The sequence below is a fragment of the Mastomys coucha genome, chromosome X (assembly GCF_008632895.1).
Source record: "Mastomys coucha isolate ucsf_1 chromosome X, UCSF_Mcou_1, whole genome shotgun sequence".
In the NCBI taxonomy this organism is placed as follows: Eukaryota; Metazoa; Chordata; class Mammalia; order Rodentia; family Muridae; genus Mastomys; species Mastomys coucha.
In genome coordinates this window covers 67,925,659-67,945,838 of record NC_045030.1, presented here as the reverse complement: position 1 = coordinate 67,945,838, position 20,180 = coordinate 67,925,659, and the positions used below count along the sequence as shown (strand labels likewise).

The 20,180-nt window shown below is 35.9% G+C and overlaps 1 pseudogene; it reads right to left on the bottom strand.

Annotated features, from left to right (window-relative positions):
* Positions 1-5,837: 5,837 nt before the first annotated feature.
* LOC116092995 lies at positions 5,838-6,189 on the bottom strand (annotated as a pseudogene).
* Between the last annotated feature and the right edge of the window lie 13,991 nt (positions 6,190-20,180).

Genomic DNA, 20,180 nt, shown 5'->3' with positions numbered 1-20,180 from the left:
CAGGAGACTGACTTTCCTTGAAGTTTACGCCTCAGATACCGCCTTCACGCAAAGTGTGCGTGGCAGTATTGTTCATATTTAGTTGACTTATGTGATATTACCATATGTGCATACAATTATGTAATCTAGCCCTCCATTATTCATAAATCACTTCACCTTACCTTTCCATCTTCTGATAATCACTCTTATGTTTAAGTAGACTACAATTTTTAAACATTCACATACAAAAAAAATGTGGTTCTTATCTTTCTAAATCTGGCATATATTTTTTAATATTATATTCTCTATTTAAGTTTATTTTGCTTTTGCTATAAGTAGCAGGACTTCATTCTTCATTGTAGCTCACTAATATATCACTGTGCATATATTGTGAATATTGCTTATTCATTCATAATTTGACGAATACCTAGCTGGGTTATCTTATCATTAAATCATGTTGCAGTAAATGTGAGTGTGTAAGTTTCAGTGTTCTATGCTGATTTTTATTTATTTTGACATATGCACAGTTCTAGAATCGCCAGATCATATGGATCCTTATAGTTTTTATTTTGACTGTTTCATGAATGGATACAATTTTATATCATAGATGACAGAATGAATGAGTTCTTGAACATGAAACTTGGTATGTGTACTGTAGTAGATAAGAAAAGCTATGTATAAATATTTTAATCTCAATTTTCCAAATTTGATGGTTCTCTTAGATGGCCACAAAAAATATGTGGATGTAAATAAGAAACAGATTACAGAATTTCAAGTATTTGGCATTCAAGACTCTTTTAAAATAACACATTTGTTATACTATATAAGGTCATATGTAAGAAATGGGCCATACTGGATTAATAAATTTTATTAAATTTATAACTTAATTATAAAATGTTGCCATGTATCCAAACATACTCATAAGTTCTAAGAAGTTGAGTAGACATCATTGTGGTCCATTGTTATAACTTTTACATGGCTTTTATAGTCCCTATTGCTTTACAGTGGATACTATATGCCTTTATTGATACAATGATGGAATAAAATGATATAATTGAAAGATGTGTAATCAGTAGGTCTAAAGTTTACAGTTAATATTTTTAATATATAGGTGTCATTGGAATATCATTGTTATATATTGAAGCCAAGGTATGTGTTTGCATTCAGTAAAATTTTATGTATTCTAAAAAGTACCTTTCAAACACAGCTGCAATTCATTAAATTTTCTTGTGAGAAAAATTTGCTCTCTAAGGTAGAAACTTAAAAAAATTCTTTACCTGCCACTAATGTGGCATATTATCCAATTCAGTATGTCCTTCAGTCCATTATAAGAAATTGGGCTGGGGAAGCAGGTATAGGGTAGAAAAGCTGTTGTTGGACATAATACTAATACATCTTCCATCTGGTAGATATTGTTATATGCTGAAAGTATCTGTAAAGCAGTTCTCATCATTGATTTCCCCTAACCTCCTTCCTCAAATCTTGAAAGCATAATATGGTGATGCTTTCTTTGAAGATTAATCACCCTAACTTTTGCCATTACTATTGATTCCATTGTCTTTAAACAAATTAATAAATTCCATTTCTTTTTGTCATATACTCTTTGATCCATTCAAGACTGTCATGTGTCATGTGTCAAGTACTACATAAAAGTAGACCATAGAGATGTTTAGAATTTTGACACTAATGTTATAGACATATTTTTCTACAGCAAATGAAGCCTGAATATCTCAACTATTTGTATATGCATAAAATTGGTATATTTTCAATTTTCATCTCTGTTTTCAGTGTTGTATGTGCTCACATAACTGTTAGTATAATATTTGAGTATGCACTTAGTTGTGCTAGAGGCAAACTATAGATGTGATTTTTTTCATATTTTATTTTAAATGAATGCTATATTTATTTATGTTTTTGCAAATATATTGAGATCTTTGAACAACAATGACAGAATATTTTATATAATGTTACAATTCAGTTACTATATAATATCAGAAAGGTAAAATTCTGGTCACTACTACAGACAAGTAACATTTATAGACCAAGTACATTGTACTTAGGAGTATATATCTATATACACATAAATAGATACATGTAATATCAATTAATGAAAACAGAGGCCATGAAGGTAAAGGGGAGCAAGAATGGGTTAAAGACAGATTCTGAAGGTAGGAAATAGAAGAGAGAAAAATGATACCATTTTATTCTAATTTTAAAAATAATAAGAAAAATGTTTAAACTTATGATTCTATTAATTAATATTGCATTTCTCATTAGTTATGTAAATGTCATGTACTACTGAACAAAATTTTGGGGTTATAGGCCTTTTGTTAGTGATAACATCTTAATTGAATAATTTTAACTAATTAGACTGTATTTGCCTTAAGGAATCTGAAAATAAATTGAACCAATGTGATTATTTGGCCTTAATTGTTCATCATTCAGGCAAATAGCCTAAGTTCATGTTGGCTTCCTTGCCACACAGTGGCAATCATTTATGGAAGCCTACTAGTCACAACTGTACATCATAGGTCAGAGTAGTTTTAGGGTTGTTTGATGTATGGCTGGCCATATACACAGGTGGTAAGAGGTTTAAAATGGGTTAATTCACAGTTTTTTAGTATTTCAAATGGAACAGCAAAATAGTGTTGTTGTACCTCTGTCTCACATGGTACACACACAAAAAAATATCTAAATGGACAATGAAATTTCAAGTTAGGGATAAGGATTGAAGAAAATGACCATATATATATATGTCATATATATATATATATATATAATAGAATATATATATAATGTATATATATATATATATATATATATGTAGTGGTGGCATGTGTAAGTGTGTTTGTATGTATTTTATAGTCTTTTACTTAACAATAATTACATTAGTTATAAGTTGTAGCAGCATATACATGTGATGCCAGATTGAGGAAACAAAGGAAGTAGGATTTAAATTCAAGGTCAGCCACACCTATATAATGAAGAGATACTGTTTCAAAAAAAAAAGTTCTGCAATGTGGAACCTAGTTATGAAAGAACCAGTCAATATGATTGTATAGTAGGGTCAAACATGCATGACTCTATGCATATATATTTATATACATGCATAGAAATTCACAAAACTTAAAAGCACTGATATTTCCAATGACTTTACTGAGAAAGATAAATCTATCTTACATAATTGAGGAAAACATTTGATTTCACATATTACATGGTGTATTAATATCCAGAATAGAAAGAACACCAGTAAATCAATTATATAAGACCACCAAGTTGAATATGGATTATGCACACCACATAGATATTTCTTCAAAGAATGTGCAAAAAACAATGGCCAATAGAGCATGAAAATATGTTGAACATCTTTAGTGGTTAAGAATACAAACAGAATGTATAAGGATGCACTTTTTCACACCTGTAAGATTTACAATGTTAAAACAAAAAGAAATCTATCAACAAGCCTTATCCAGGACATTGGGAAATGGGAACCTGAGACAGAGCTGGTCAGAATTAGAAAAGTTGCAGCTGACATGTAAAACACTGAGGATTTTCAAAAAGGCTAAACTTTAAGTTGCCATATTACATAACATGTAGGCTTATATACGCAGGAGAATGTAAAGTACATATATACATAAAAAATTTACACATATATTTAGTACAGCATATTTAAAGCCATAATCTAGAAAGTAAAGTTATATATATTCATATTCAGTATATATATATATATATATATGTATACTGAAATTGATGATAATAATAACAATAATGATATCTATTCTTTTTTATTCTAGAAAATCGCAGATGTTATGACATTCTTAAAGTATAAAAGGAAACTACTAGCTTGTAAGAAAAGGACACATCAGATTGCCACAATTTGGTGTATATTACAAACAATATACATGTGCCAAAAGACTCCCAAGTGCCTTAGGCTTTAGGAAAGTTTTGTAGTGATCGAATGTTTCCTTCTCTTACAAGCTTTAGGTTTTTTGTCTACTTTTAAAATGTCTTAGCATCTGTGATTTGCTGAAATAAAAGTAATTATTATTCTATAGTCTGTTCATTTCTCCCCTCTCATATTTTTATATTTTTATAAATATCGCTTCTCTCCTCTTATATTTTTTCCAGTGACCTGTGAGCTATCTGATGTAACCAATGGTATTCTTTACCTCAAATCGGAAACAGAAACATAGAGGCTAAGACTCCTGCTTCTGTAATTCATTTGCTCTGTTTCTAAAATTTTAGCAGCAAAGCAGCTTGTGGATTTATTTTTCAAAGAGAATTACTAAATTTGGAAAACCAAGTAGGCTACTTGCAGACCTTCTCTTCCCTCTCTAATCCCCAGGTCTAATCCCCACTCTCATTCTCAGCTCAGCAGCAGAGCTCCTGTCACAACCTTCCCTGTGCTTCCCCCTTCAAGTTTCCATCTCCTGATCCCACAGATCTCCCCTTTCTAATCTCCCTCCACTAATTCTTGCTTTTCCCATTTCCCAACTGCAGCAGGGACTCCCTCCTAACCAACAGACCATGACTGCTAGAAAACCAGGTAGACTACACACAGATCTTCTCTTTCCTCTTGTTCCCCAAGTTACAATATCCCTGTCTTGTTATGGATGGTTCTGTGCTGCTTGCTCCCGGCGGAGAGGCTTCCTGGAGTGAGGCAATCCCCTAATGAATGAAAGGAGCCAATCACTGGGTGAGTAGGAGGGACCTCCAAGTTTGTTGGAGGAAGAGAGGAAGCAGGAGAAAGTTATTTCCTTTTTGGAAAGGGAACAGCAGAGGGGCAAGACAGAGCTGCTAGGGTTTCCTGGTATCATGGCAGACTCACAAGGATTTGCCACCAGAGGAATCATATTTTTAAAAGGCTCACAAGATTAGGTTTTAGTTGTTGTGCCCAGAGATTGAGTTACCATTGTTTCTGAACTGAGTTAGTGTTTTGTTTTCCTTCATGCAGCGGCCTGTCAGGGTTCAAGAGAGAATGTTATGGCAGCAAAGCATGGGTTTGCCAGATGTGTACCACAAACGCCATGGGGAATTTGAAGCATGGGTTTGGCATGATAACAGCCACCAGTGGGAACCTGGAGAGCTGGATAAAGATATTGTGGAGTTCTGAGTCACTCTCCATGAGATAAAAGCAGACCAGCCATTGTCCACTAGTACATGGCCTGCAAGGCTGCCTGGGACAGAGGCACAAGCATGGGAACATGCCAGTTCTACATTTGTTTTTGTTTTTATATTAATCAATCATGTTTATTTAAAGTATTCTTAACATCAGAAAATTTTAATGGAAATTAAAAAAAAAAATCAGTAAACAACCAATTCAATTTCCCTATTCTAGCCATCAAGCCAGCTGGAGGGTGTAAGGAGAATGCTCTAAAGCTCTCTGTCCCAAGGACTACAGAAAACTGCCAGCCAAGGATCAACTGCCACAGTAAAGTAACTACAGAGTGGTTCTGTCACTCATACCAGACAACCCCAAATAAATACCTTATGAAAAGAATTAAAATCTATCAAAACTACTTAAAATACTTAAATGCAGAAATCTCGATTTTCCTTCAGTTGGGCCAGAAACCACCACAGACGTTCTGGTCAGGGCTCCAGGGAGAACGAGTGGAATGTTTAATCTTAGGCCAACCAATAAAGCCCTCAACTTTTCAATAGAATCATTTACTCAGGTATACTGTAAATAAGAACTGTGGCAACACAGGAAGCAAAAGGCAGTTGGCAAGTGAAATTTCTAGAAACTCATGAAAACAATAGCATCCAAACTGCAGATGGAAAAGGAGACAGTGTCTGGTTGTCTTCAGTCGCTTGGTCGGGCAGGGTATTAAACCATCGCAGCTTCCCTCACCAGGATGTTAGTCCACGGGAGGGGCTGGCTGGTCCTGTCCACTGTGAGGACTGGAGGGCTTTCCAGGAAGGCTGGAGTCTCTCAGGTTAGGAGGCCTCAGTAGGATAAGGAGCATAGTGATCACCATCCAGGCCATAGGGATCACAGTGATGCTGATGCCACTGTCATTGGAGGGTCCTGGCAACTCCCGAAGGCATTCTGTGTTGGTGCAGTAGGACTGGGACTGCCGGAGCAGATTGATAAGTCTTCTCATAGCATGTTCGTGAGAGTAAATACATTCAAAGGGATCAAATCCTCCTTCAGCCATGGTTACCAGCTTGACTTTATTCAACTATATAGACCCGCCCAAACAAGCGGTGGGCGGGGAGGGCGGTGGATGGGAGCTTTCCGGACACCACCGCTGCTGACCGCCAGACTCCTCCCCTCTGTTTGGATTTGATAGACCATGTCACTCTTAGCCAGGAGACCCGGATCTGCTCTTGTTTTTGTTTTTTAATTTCCCGCAACATGGTCTCATTCCTGGCTCTACAACAGAACATATTTGGTATCCTGTGCACCACCCCATCCCCTAAATCTCATGTGGATCTGTGACTCCCACAGATCTTCACCCTACTAACTTTCTTTCCCCGCACTTATTGTTTTATATCAGATCCTGAATCCAGCAGGCAGCTAATGCTAACCCAAGGGATTCACTTCCCTGGGCAACAAATAGGCTGGAGGCTGATGCACACATGTCCTTCTGCTCCTGAGGTCCACCCCAGCCCCCAGTTTGGCCCCTAGCTCTAGCAGAAAATCACTTACCACTCCCTCTGCCCCTCCAAATCCGATTCTTCAATCTCTTCCCTAGTATTACAACAGAACAGCAGCTGCAGTCTTCCTTTCTGCTTACTGATATCTCCTGTGGATTCCTAGATCATCCACTTTTATCTTTACTTTCCCCAGTCATCCGCTGTATCCCAGACCCCAAATCAAGTAGGTACCCTCTTCTAAGCCACAGGCTACTACTGGTAGAAAATGATGTAGGCTAGTAATCACTGACTTTCCCTTTTCTCACTGGTCCCTCAATCCATTTAGCTCCCTGGCCCTCAGCTCTGCAACAGAGTACACATATCAGTTTTCCCTGGCCTTTGTGTCCATATCCTATGGACCCCACAGATCTTCCCTTTACAACCTCCTTCCTCCTACTCAATGCTGTACCCAAGCCCCCAACTCCAGAAGACACCCCTGATAAGCAACAGGCCTCACATATAAGAAAACCAGGTAATGTGACGCCAGACTTTCTCTTCTTTCTCTGTTCCTTCGGACACAATCCCCTAGCCTTCTCCGTTTCTCATCCCCAACTGTTCAACAGAACACCAGTGACATCCTCCCTTCTCTCTCCTGACTTAATCTCCTGTGGATCCCACAGATCTTCTCTTTCTAACCTGCCTCTAGCCAGTTGTCACTTTGTCCTACACTGGAAACCCAGCAGGCACTCACTGTTAACACAAAGGCCACTCCTTTCAGGGCAAGAAGTAGGCTGAGGATAGACCCACAGTTCTCTCCCTGCTCTCAAGATGTATTGCCCCCAGTTCCATGCATAGATCTGTAGCAAAAAAGCCTTCTGTAGTTTTCCTATATTCTCACCCCATTTACAATGGAACACAATGACTTCAACCTTCCTTCTACCAACTCATCCCAGTATTCTCAGCCTTCAACATCAGCAGGTATTCTTTGTGAACAAATGAGCTGAGCAAGTGAAGAGGACAAGCAACATATAGCCATTGCATTCTCTTAAAAGCCAAGGTGGAAACAGGAAACAAGAACACAACATCTACCAAATCCATAAACAAGCACCTAAATATATAATCATCCCAAACCCAGATGACAAGATACCAGTGTAAAAACAGAATTAACAACAGCCAGAGCAATATGTCAACACTGAAGCCCACCTACCCTACCATATCAGGTCCAGAATATTCTAAAACAGCTGACCCACAATTAAAAGACCTTAAAACCAGCTATGTTAATAAGATAGAGCTTGATAGAGCTTCTTAAAAAGGAAATTAATTAATACCCTAAAGATATCCAGGAAAACACAGTGTCAGGATATTAATGAAACCCTTTTAAAAAAAGCAGAGAAAATACAAGCAGAAAAATTTGTAAGAATGAATGAATCTCCTTTTCAAAAATCAAGAAAACCAAACAATAAATGAATAAACTCATCAAGACCTGAAAAATGAAAATAGAATCAATAAAGTAAATACAAATGAAGGAATTTATGGAAATGAGAAATTCAAAAATTGAAACAGAAACAATAGAGGCATGCTTCATCAACATAATACAAAAGATGGAAAAGATAATCTCAAGTGCTGAAAATACTATATAAAAACTTAATATATTGGTAAAAGAAATGTTAAATCTAAAAATGTCCCTATACAAAACATCCAAGAAAACTATAATACTATTAAAAGACCAAACTGAAGAGTAATTACAGACTAATTTGCCTTATGAACATAGATGAAAAATTCTCAATAAAATATTTGCAACCTGCCGGGAGGTGGTGGTGCACACCTTTAATCCCAGCACTTGGGAGACAGAGGCAGGCAGATTTCTGAGTTTGAGGTCAACCTGGTCTACAGAGGGAGTTCCAGGACAGCCAGAGCTATACAGAGAAACCCTGTCTCAAAAATTAAAAAAAAAAATTGCAGCCTTATTCAAGAACACATCAGAAAGGTCATCCACTTCAAACAAGTAGGTTTTACTTCAGTGATGCAAGAATGGTTCAATATATGTAAATGAGTAAATTTAATTTATAACATTAAAAACCAGAAAGAAAAAAATACATGATACAATAAATATCTTTATTTATGAATGATATGATAGTATACAAAGTGACCCTTAAGTTGCTATCAGGAATCTCCTACAACTGATAAACAATTTTAGCAAAGTAGCTGGATACTAAATTAACTTAATAAAATCAGTAGTCTTTTTATATTACAAACAACAAATGCATTGAGATAGATAATTATAGCAATAACACTTTTTGCAATATCTTTAGATAATATAAAATATCTTGGGGTAACTCTAACCAAGCAAGTGAGAGACTTCTATGACTAAACTTTAAGATTTTGCAGAAATAAACTAAGGAAAATATCAGAAGATAGAAACATATCTAATGCTCATGAATCAGTAGAATTAACATAGTAAAATTTCCTACTTTATCAAAAATAATCTACAGATTCAGTGCAAAACTCATCAAAATTGTAACACAATCATTTTTTGAGTGTTCATATTTTATTAATTTATTTTTCATATATTACATCTAAACTTGTTTTCCCTCTCTCTCTACACTCCCTACCTGTTCCATCTCCTCCATTCCCTCCCTTTCATTCCACTCCTCTACCATTTCCTTTCAGAAAAGGCTATTCCTCCCTGGGATATAAACCAAACATAGCAGATCAAGACGCATAGATTAGACTCATGCAGGCTCCCTGATTGTCAGTTCAATCTCTGTGAGACATTATGAGTCCAGGTTTGTTGATTCTGTGGGTTTTCTGTGGTGTCCTTAACTGCTCTGTCACCTACAATCCTTCCACTCCCTCTTTAGCAGGATTCCTCAAACTCCACCTAATGTTTGGCTGTGGGTCTTTGTGTCTATTTCCATTAGTTGTTGGATAAAGCCTCTCTGATGACAATTGGGTTAGGTTCCAATCTGTGAGTATAGCACAATATCATTAGACATTACTACATGATCCTAATGAGGGCTCCTAGTAGTGGGAGACAGGGAGTATCAACTGACCATTGCTTGGTTCCCAGCAAGGCTTCCAGTGGTGGGGCTGGGTTGTATTCAGTTAAGGGTTTGTCCAGGGGGTCACATGAAATTTTCCAATAACCCAGGAAGTTGTTAAATCAAGTGATTGCTCTCTAAGAGCTGACAGTGGGGGTCCTATAGTAGAGGACAACACCTATAGAAATTATTGATCATGGAGAAGTAGAACTGGGACTTGCATGATGCTTTCATCTCTACAGTCTAGTGTCTTTAAGTGTGGCAAGGTTATACTGGCTACCAAAAGAGAAATGTAACACCAACCCAGACACAAAATATGTTATCTAAAGTCTGTTCTAACTGCATAATATTCTAGGGAAACAGTGGCACAAAACTTGTGAGGTTATTGAACCAATGCTTGATTTGATTTAAGGTATATTCAAGAAGGAACTTATGCCTGACACCACTAGCTTAACCAAAACCGAACACTACTAGATAGCCCAGAGACCTAGGGCAAATTGAAATACTACTGAAAAAAAAAAAAAACATATTCTGCTATACTCATCGATCAATGACTTATCCAGTTATCAGAGAATGTTCTTCTTGCAACATATGGTGACAGATGCAGAGATTTACAGAGAGACAGTATTTGGAAAGAAAGAGTTTAAATGGGAGGCCACCATAAAATTCATCTCCTCGGTGCTCAGGGAACCCCCAGGGCAACTGTAATTCAGAGGGGATAGAGAACACCAGGAGAACAACGCCCTCTGAATCAACTAAGCAAGATACATATGAGCTCACAGAGACTGAAGTAAACACAGGGCTTATGTGGGTCTACACAAAATCCCCCCCCTCTCCTTCCCTCTCCTTCCCTCTCTCTCTCTCTCTCTCTCTTTCTTTCTCTCACTCTCTCTTTCTCTTTCTCTCTCTCTCTCTCTCTCTCTCTCTCTCTCTCTCTCTCTCTCTGTGTATTAGCTTAATGTTTTTATGGGACTCCTTCCTATAAGATTGAGCAGTCTTTGTTTCTTGGTACTGTTCTTGGGATCCCCTTTTTCCTGTTAGGTCGCCATTCCCAAATTATACATAATTGTTTTAATATATTTTCACCATCATATTATATTTTATCTAGTCGTGCTTGGTTGTTATCTCTTCAAAACCTGTTCTTTTCTAATGAGAAACAGAAGAGGCATGGATCCAGAAGTGATGGTAGATGGGGAGAAATTGAGAGAAGTGGAGGAAAGGGAAACTACAGTCTAGATATATTGTATGAGAAAAGAATCTATTTTCTTTCTTTCTTGTTTTAAATATTTTATTAATTATTTTATTTATTTACAAGGATTCCCTCACCCCATTCCCCTCCACTTCACCTTTAAGAATATGCTCCCCGTGCCATCCACAAACTCCCATCATTCACCCCCATCATTCCCCTTCCCTGGGGCATCAGTTCTCTACAGGATTAGGTATATCCCATCCTGCTAAGGCCAGACAAAGCAGTCCTCTGCTACATATGTGCCCAGGGCCACTGACCAGCCCATGTATGTTCTTTGATTGATGACTTAGTCCCTGGGAACTCAGAGGGGTCCAGTCAGTTTATACTGTTTTTTTTCCCTAGGGGTTACAATCTGCTTCAGCACCTTCAGTCCTTCCCCTAACTCTTCCACAGGGGTCCCTGAGTTTAGTCCAATGGCTGGCTGTATCTGTATCTGTCTCAGTAGGGTACTAGTAGAACTTTCAGAGGACAGCTATGCCAGGCTCTCCTCTACAAGCACAACATGGCATCAGCAATACATAGAACCAGGGCTTGGTTCCTGAGCATGGAATGAATCCCAAGTTGAAGCAGTCTCTGGATGGCCTTCCCTACAGTCTGTGCTCCATTTTCATCCATGCATGTCCTTTAGACAGGAACAATTCTGGATCAAAAATTTTGAGATGGGTTGGTATCCACATCACTCCACTGGGATCCCTGTCTATCTACTGGAGGTGGTCTCTTCAGGCTGCCATTTCTTTACTGTTGGACATTTCAGCTAAAGTCATACCATTGGGTCCTGAAAGCCTCTCACATCACTGGTGTTTGGGACATCCTAGAGGTTCCTCTTGTCCCCTATCCCACTTTGCTGCATATTTCCATTCATTTCCCTGACCCCCTGAAAATTTCTCCTGTCTCCTTCATACCTGATCCTGTTTCCCTTTTTATCCCTCCCATGCCTCTCTACAACTCAGGTCCCTCCCTCTGCCTCCAGTGATTATTTTGTTCCCCTTTCTAAATGGGACCGAAGCATCCACACTTGGGCCTTTCTTCCTGTTAAGCTTCATATGGTCTATGAGTTGTATTATGAGCATTCTGAACTTTTTGACTAATATCCACTCATCAATGTTTACATACTAAGCATGTCTTTCTGGGTCTGGGTTACCTCACTCAGGATGATATTTTTCTAGTTCCATCCATTTGCCTGCAAATTTCATGTTGCTTTTATTTTTAATAGCTGAGGAGTAAGAATCTATTTTCAAAAAGAGGTGAAAAAAGAAAAAAAATGAAGCCAAGTTAAGGTTAAAATCGTAAACTTTGGCCTTACATATACATAGCATTTATAATGAGAATTTTATCTCACAGATAATCACTTCAACACAGTGCATGGGATTGAAAGTCTCTATTATGGCCAGTCCCACAACACCCAGAGGAAGCTCCACTCCAAGATACACTAACACGTCCAGGATCATGGGATCAGAGGTGAGGAGGATATATCTCTCCAACACCTGGAGTAACTGGGATCAGTGGGACTGAGGCACACAAGAACTTTGCCAGTCCAGTAGCACGGACTTCCTTGGGTTCCTTCCAGTCTACCTGGGCTGGTGCCAGTCCCATAATACCCAGAGGAAGCTCTACTCCAAGGAGTTCTAACTGGCCCGGGATCACAGGATCCCAAAATCATAGGATCACAGAGACAGCTTGACTCTGTGGAGTTCTGACACAATCAGGATCACAGGAAGGACAGGCTCCAGTCAGATTTAGCCAGGACAGGTATCACTAGATATAACTAGATGGTGAGAGGCAAGCATACAAACATAAACAAGGGGAGACAACCCTGGAATTAGGAAATCTAGAAAAGAGATCAGGAGGCATAGATGCAAGCATCACCAACAGAATACAAGAGATAGAAGAGAGAATCTCAGGGGCAGAAGATAGCATAGAAAACATTGACACAACAGTCAAAGAAAACTCAAAATGCCAAAAGCTCCTACCTCAAAACATCCAGGATATCCAGGACATAATGAGAAGACCAAACCTAAGGATAATAGGTATAGAAGACAGTGAAGAGCTTAAAGGGCTAGTAAACATCTTCAACATAATTAAAGAAGAAAAATTCTCTAACCTAAAGAAAGAGATGTCCATGAACATACAAGAAGCCTACAGAATTCCAAGTAGACTGTACCAGAAAAGAAATTCCTCCCACAACATAATAATCAAAACAGCAAATGCACTAAAGAAAGAAAGAATTTTAAAAGCAGTAATGGAAAAAGGTCAATTAACATGTAAAGGCAGGCCTATCAGAATTACACCAGACTTCTCACCAGGGACTGTGAAAGCCAGAAGATCATGGGCAGATCTCCTAGAGATACTAAGAGAACACAAATGTCAACCCAGGCTACTATACCCAGCAAAACTCTCAATTACCATAGATGGAGAAAACAAGATATTCCATGACAAAACTAGATTTATACAATATCTTTCCACAAATCCAGCCCTACAAAGGATAATAGATGGAAAACACCAACATAAGGAACAAAACTACACCCTAGAAAAAATAAGAAAGTAATCTTTTAACAAACCCATACAAACATAATTCCACCTCTAACAACTAGAATAACAGGAAATAATAATTACTTTCTTAATATCATTCAGTATGAAAATTAATATTACCAACATATCCTAATGCATTGAAATTTAAAAATAAGTGGAATTAGAAATTTGTTGGCCATTATACAGTATTCACTCTAATTTGGTAATTGGAGAAATAGGTCCAATATTGTGCAAGTCATATACACTTTCTGTTTGTTTGTACCTGATAGTGTCTTGCTGTATACCACATAATGGTCTTGAAATTATGCTTCTCCTATCTCAGCATCTTTGTTAGTAAGATTGTTTATTTGATATTTTTACACTATACTATGGTTTTCAGAACAGCTTACATATTTCAAAATTATTTACTCAGCCAAAAGAAATGTAGACAACTTGGGAGGTGACTTGTAAAAGAAAAACGAAGAGACTGAATGTTTTACTTGATGTTTGTAACTATTATATCAATTTTGAAGAAGAGGACTTTATAAGTTATTCTTCCTCTGAGACGAATGCTTTTCAACATCATCACAGTCAAAGAACAGGATTCTTACCCTCACCTAATGTCTGTGCAACCCTCCAATCAGAACTATTGTTCATTGAAACAGTTGGTGAATGACTTCATGGATAGACAATCTTTGTACATACACCATTTCATAAATGAATGTAACCTGTTCTCTGTGGGCTGAGAATGAAGACAATCTCTCAAGTCAAATAGCTGTGACCGTAGCAGGAAATCTGTGTCCAAAAATCGTGCCTACAATTCATTCCTTGGTGCAACAGAACTGTCAACTCTTAGCTACAATGGAGGTAAAATCCTTTGGTGATGTGAGGGACATTGAAGTACAGCCTTATTACAATGAACTCTAATGTGTAAAAATTGTTCTTATTTTGGGCTTGTGCCACAGTCAGAGCCAAGATTTTAAGCTCTACTAAAAACAAAACAAACAAATAAAAAGTCTTTATCTATTTATGTTCATTATAAAAAAACTAGTAGCAATGTATTATTTTAAATTATACAGTTAATATGTTTAGAGTTATTTCATATTATATTCAGACAAATGTATGTATTTTCAGTATTTCTGTAGACAAGTATCTATATAAGACTGTTAAATTGATTGTTGTTTTATATCAAACAATTTTTATAATACTCATTTTTATTGCTATTATATTTTATAAATTTTAAAGAATATGACAAAATAAAAAATGAAAGGTATTTCCTGTATTGAAGGGGCTGTCTCTGGGAGGAGTTGGAGTACAACAGGGAAACAAGAATCTGATGTAATTCTATTTACTCTAAATACATTTTTAAATGTTAACAAATTCAGATAAATTGAAATTATGTATCTTTTCTCATCATAATGCAATAAAACTTAAATCAATAAAAAAGGAAAGTCTATTATATAAAGGAAGAAAATATTTTAATGTACCCTGAATATAGTTTATGCCATATGAATTTGCTTCTTTTAGTAGATTTTTTAAATCACAAATATCAAAATGAAAATTTTAACTAGTGATATAAACTATGTTAAATAGCATAGATAATTATGTGAACATTATAGTGAATTAATTCCCCAGGAATAAACATTTCTTTATAGATTTATTTATTTATATGTCATTTGTACTTTACCCTTTCAGTATTAAACACTGTGGAAAAACTCAAGCATCTTTCAATTTTTGCTTTATAAAAATCATTACATGATGGTGAATTTTTATTTCTTCATCTTCTAGAATGAACAATTTGTGTTGTCATATTTAGGGCTTTAACTCATTGCATCTAGGGAGGAAGAGTTAAATGAACTCTGGGTGGATATATGCATTTTGAACTCTGGACAGAGAAGGGTCTTAATTCAAAAGTGTCACCAAATTTCCAAATTTCCATATGCCAGTATACATGAAATTTTACTAACAAATTTGGTTATCTTCTAAAATGTAAATCCCCATAGCTGAGGTTCTGTTAGGATACCTCCAAACTTAAAGGATAGAAATTGTGTTTTCCATGTACTCTGTCAAACAATCATTGCTAAGAAAAGGAGGAAAACAAAAAGACAAGGATTGAACTGAGTGTATTAGTATCTAATATACACCTAGAACTATGCAATCATTTTTTATATTAGCTCGTTAAAACCTTCTGAAGACATTCTGACTTTGTCAAACTTATGCTTGACTTTATTCATGCATTTGATTTATGAAAGAACAAAAATATGTTAACACTATATACCAGAAATTCTTAGTACTTTTAGGAATTTTACTCTCCAAATATGATTATATCCTGAGATACAGACCATTATGATAATATTAATTCTCTTTTAATCGGGACCATAAAATGCTCACTCATTTTCTCCCAGGTGAAGACACAGAAGCCAGTAATTCCTGTAATAACCTAAACTAGAACTACTGCTAGAATCCTGACATACAGGGACCCTAATTTTGTGATTGTGGCATATGGTTCTATTAGAAATAAATTTATTTTTATAAGTGAATAGTCCATAGTACTTTGTTTAATAGTTTGAACTAAGACATTAGGTTTTCACTTAGATGTAGTTACAGAGAAATACTCACTTGAAAGATGTTTGAGCCAAGTTGTGAAACTTACAGATGTGTGAACCATAGATAACTCTGAATCAAGTAACAATCACCTTGATAATAATAAGTTATTTTCATTTCACTCACATACAAAAATTTGGTTATAATTTTCTATTTAATTTACTGTTGATACTTTTAAAGCCAGTATCTAAAATAGACTTCAATTTAATAAAACGTAGTCTTTGGTACATGTATTTCATGACTTTTCCTACAAGCATACACCCTTTCTCATAAGTATTAGACAGTGTTTTCCTTTTTTTTTTTTTTGTTCTTTTCTAGACAGGGTTTCTCTGTGTAGCCCTGGCTGTCCAGCAACTCACTCTGCAGACCAGGCTGGCCTTGAACTCAGAAATCCACCTGCCTCTGCCTCCCAAGTGCTGGGATTAAAGGCATGTGCTACCACTGCCCAGCATGTTTTCCATTTTCAGTGCCAACAACTCTACTTTGTTGATTTAATCATTTCAGTCTCACACTAGTAATTTCCATAGATCTCATTAATAGTCATTAATTTTAGTCAGATAATATAAATAGATTAGATGTTATGAATAATTAATGCAAAAATTATTTTAAAAGATTAAATTGTTGCAAATATAAAGTAGGACTAATGTTGAGAAGAATATTATAATTAAGTAGATAAGCAAATGTATATATGTGTACATGTTTATTTGTATGTTACAGTTTCTTTTTATAAGATTATATTTATATTTTAATTTGTGTGTGTGTGTGTGTGTATGTGTGTATGTGTACTTGTGTGTTCAGTCAGTATGTGATCCTTGTAGAGTACAGATAAAGCTTGTATATCTCCTGGAACTGGAGTCAGAGGTGGTTGTGAGTTGCTCCCTATGTGTTTGTAGAACTAAGTAACAGTCTTCTCTATAGAAATACAAATACTCATAGTAAGAGCTACATTTTCAACCCTTCTTTCTATATTCTGATAACATTTTTATATATGTTTTATCTCCTACATACAAACACACATACACACACACACTGATACTTTCTTTTTATTTCCTTACATTGGGAGCCAGAAAGCACTTTTGTATTGGAACATATCCTAAATATTTTAGGGTTTGTGAGCATGATGGTTACTGTGATAACTATTCAAATTCATAGTTTTATTTTGAAAGTGTACATTTGGCAACAAATAATGATGGCTACGATTTAATAAAGTTTATTGACAAGAACCAGTAACTCTTCAAATCCACAGGCCATATTTCACCAAACTCTTGGTTTAAAATCTCTATTTCTGCATTAATGTTCAATGGTGTTATATCCTCAAAAACATTTAAATTCTACAAATAACTTTATATTACTCCCATGAGTGAGTGGTAGGACAATCTCCTGTGGATTACTGGGCTGTATTCCTTTCTATTTAGCAGTTATATTGTGTCCTTCTAGTCTTACTAAAAATGCACTTGGTTTTTTTTTTGGTTTTTTTTTTGTTGTTGTTTTTTTTTGCGGTCTTTAGTCCTGGGTCCCTGTTGATATAAAACAGTTTGATGCATGTCTTATTTCCATGCTTTTCTCCTCATAAGAAATATGCATAAAATTTTCCTTGCTACTGATTTTTAGAAAAATTGTCTGCTTGTATATTGTATTCTTCATGCTCTTGCAAATTTAGTTCTGTATTTGATTATCTATCCATCTATTACTTTAAATTATTCTCTCCCCAAATTTTCAATTAATCTCACATTAGAATTATATCATTACCCTCTAAATCTCCTATATTTGTTGTTTGTCCTCATATTTTATTTATTTGATTTTTGTCATAGTTTTAATTATTTTTATATTTCTGTTTAAAACATTCTTAAATATAAATATATTTTAATTTGATTTTTCTTCTACCCCAATTCCTTCCATATCCTTTTCTTCTCAATACCCATCCAACTTTAAGCTCTTTCTAAAAACCAAACCCAAAACACAATACAACAAAATACTCAATACTTACAAGAAAACATGTCATTCCTCCCAAAAAGCAAAAGTAATAAACAAAATAAAATAAGTTCCAATCATATAGAAGTACCCACAAAATAGCTGTGGAGTCCATTATATATGCTGATCAGCTTACTCCTGAACATGAAACTTGCGCTCTAGTCAGTGATAACCTTTAACCTACTGGCTAAGTTTTATTCATTCATTTATTCATTCATTCATTCATTCATTTTTACATATAACAATATAAAATACAATAAGATAAAACAAAGACAACCACATCAAAATTGGTCAAGACAAACCAACAGAAGAAAAGCATCCTGAGAAAAGGCAATAGAATCAAGATCCCACTAATTACATACTCAGGAATCCCATAAAAATGCTAAATTGAAAGCTACAATATAAACACAGGGGAAGTGATGCAAAGATATGCAGGCCCTGTGCATGCTACTTTAGTCGTTATGAGTTCACATGTTGTGTTCACATTTTAACAAATTTCTTTCAGTGGATATTTCAAGACAAAATTGATTTAGTCTTCAATTTCTAAATATACTTTACAGAAACATTAAAATGACAGTACATCAAATGATTATGTAATTTTACCAATGAATTTTCAAGTATTATCTCATTACTTTCTTTATTCTCCATTTTAATAGCACACACAAATATACAGGCACATAGAAACATACTCACACATTCCCCATAGTACATATTTCTTCAAAATCATTTTCTACTGTCATAAAAAATATAATTAACACTTAAAGTAAAAATATAATTAACACATAAAATGTCTTGTAGAAAATATATAGAATGTATTTAATATTCAGTTCATATTTTATCCATTGCTTTATTGTAGCCTAGATGTGAAATTAGGATCATGGCTATCACATAATTTTTTTTAATTTGGTCTCTTTCAATAAGTAGGAGCTGTACTGTCTTGTTACATAAACATAGACTTTCTGAAGAATATAACTAATTCAAGAAATTTTCTCAATTTCTTGTTCTTGCCAATACTAATATAGTATGAGTCAAGTTGACCTGACATCAATTCTGAACTTGTCAAAATTTACTATTATTATACCTAGCTATTAGCTATTTGACAAGTATTTCATATTTTTTATCACTTTTCAAATCTACTATAGAGACCCCAATCTTATCAATGTATCATCTACTGACTTATAGGATACAAAAATTACTGAGATTTCAAAAAATATAATAGTCCATATTTAATTAAAATTTATTACTAAAATAATCAAGTTTTTAAATATTTTATTCTTTTACTTACTTTATTTATTTATTTATTCAACATATAGGCAAATCACAGCACCCCTGCCTCATTTCATCCCAGTCCCAAACTTACAAATCCCTACCTCAGTTCCCCCTCACCTTCTTCTCAGAGAAGAGGAATGCCCCCTTACATATCACCCCACCCTGACATATCTAGTCCTACCAGGAATAACACATCCTCCCCTACTAAGGCCTGACCAGGAAGTCCAGTAAGGGGAAGGGGATCCATTGAGAAGCAACACACTCACAAAAAGCCCTGCTAAAATTTTTAGGGAATCAAGATGAAGATAGTGTTGCACATATGCTACAAATGTGTGTGAGGGGCTAGTTCCAACCCCTGTATCCTCTTTGCTTGGTGATTCAGTGTCTGTGAGCCTGCATGAGCCCAGATTGGTTGAATCTGTAGGTTTTCTTGTGGAATCCTTGACTCCTCTGACTTCCTCTGTTCTATTACTCACTCTTCCACAAGATTACCCAAGTTCAGGGCTTCTGCCTGCAACTGGAACTGATCATGTGCCACAGTAGTCCATAACCAAATACTACCGGGAGAGAGCTGATTTCCAATGAGTGCAAACAAACCTGTGAGCACAGATAACACAACCACTTCTGCTCAGAGGGACCTGCCCAGAATCCACAGGACACAGGAACCAAAGAACAGCCTGAGACAGGAGCCTTCTAGTTTCCCTCTGCTCCTGGAGCTGATCCTGTGCCATAGTACTACATATCCAAATACCACCAGGAGAGTGCTAGCCTCCCAGGAGTGCAAACAGGTCTGTGAGCACAAAAGAAAGCACTACTTCTGCTCAAATTCCTGGCCCAAGAGGGACCCTCTCAGAGCCACGAGGACACAAGAACCAGGAACATTGGGGGATAGGACACTTCTGGTTTCTCTCTGCACCCCAGAGCTGATTCTGAATTTGGTTCTCCATAACCAAATTCTTCCCAGAGATAGCTGGTCTCCC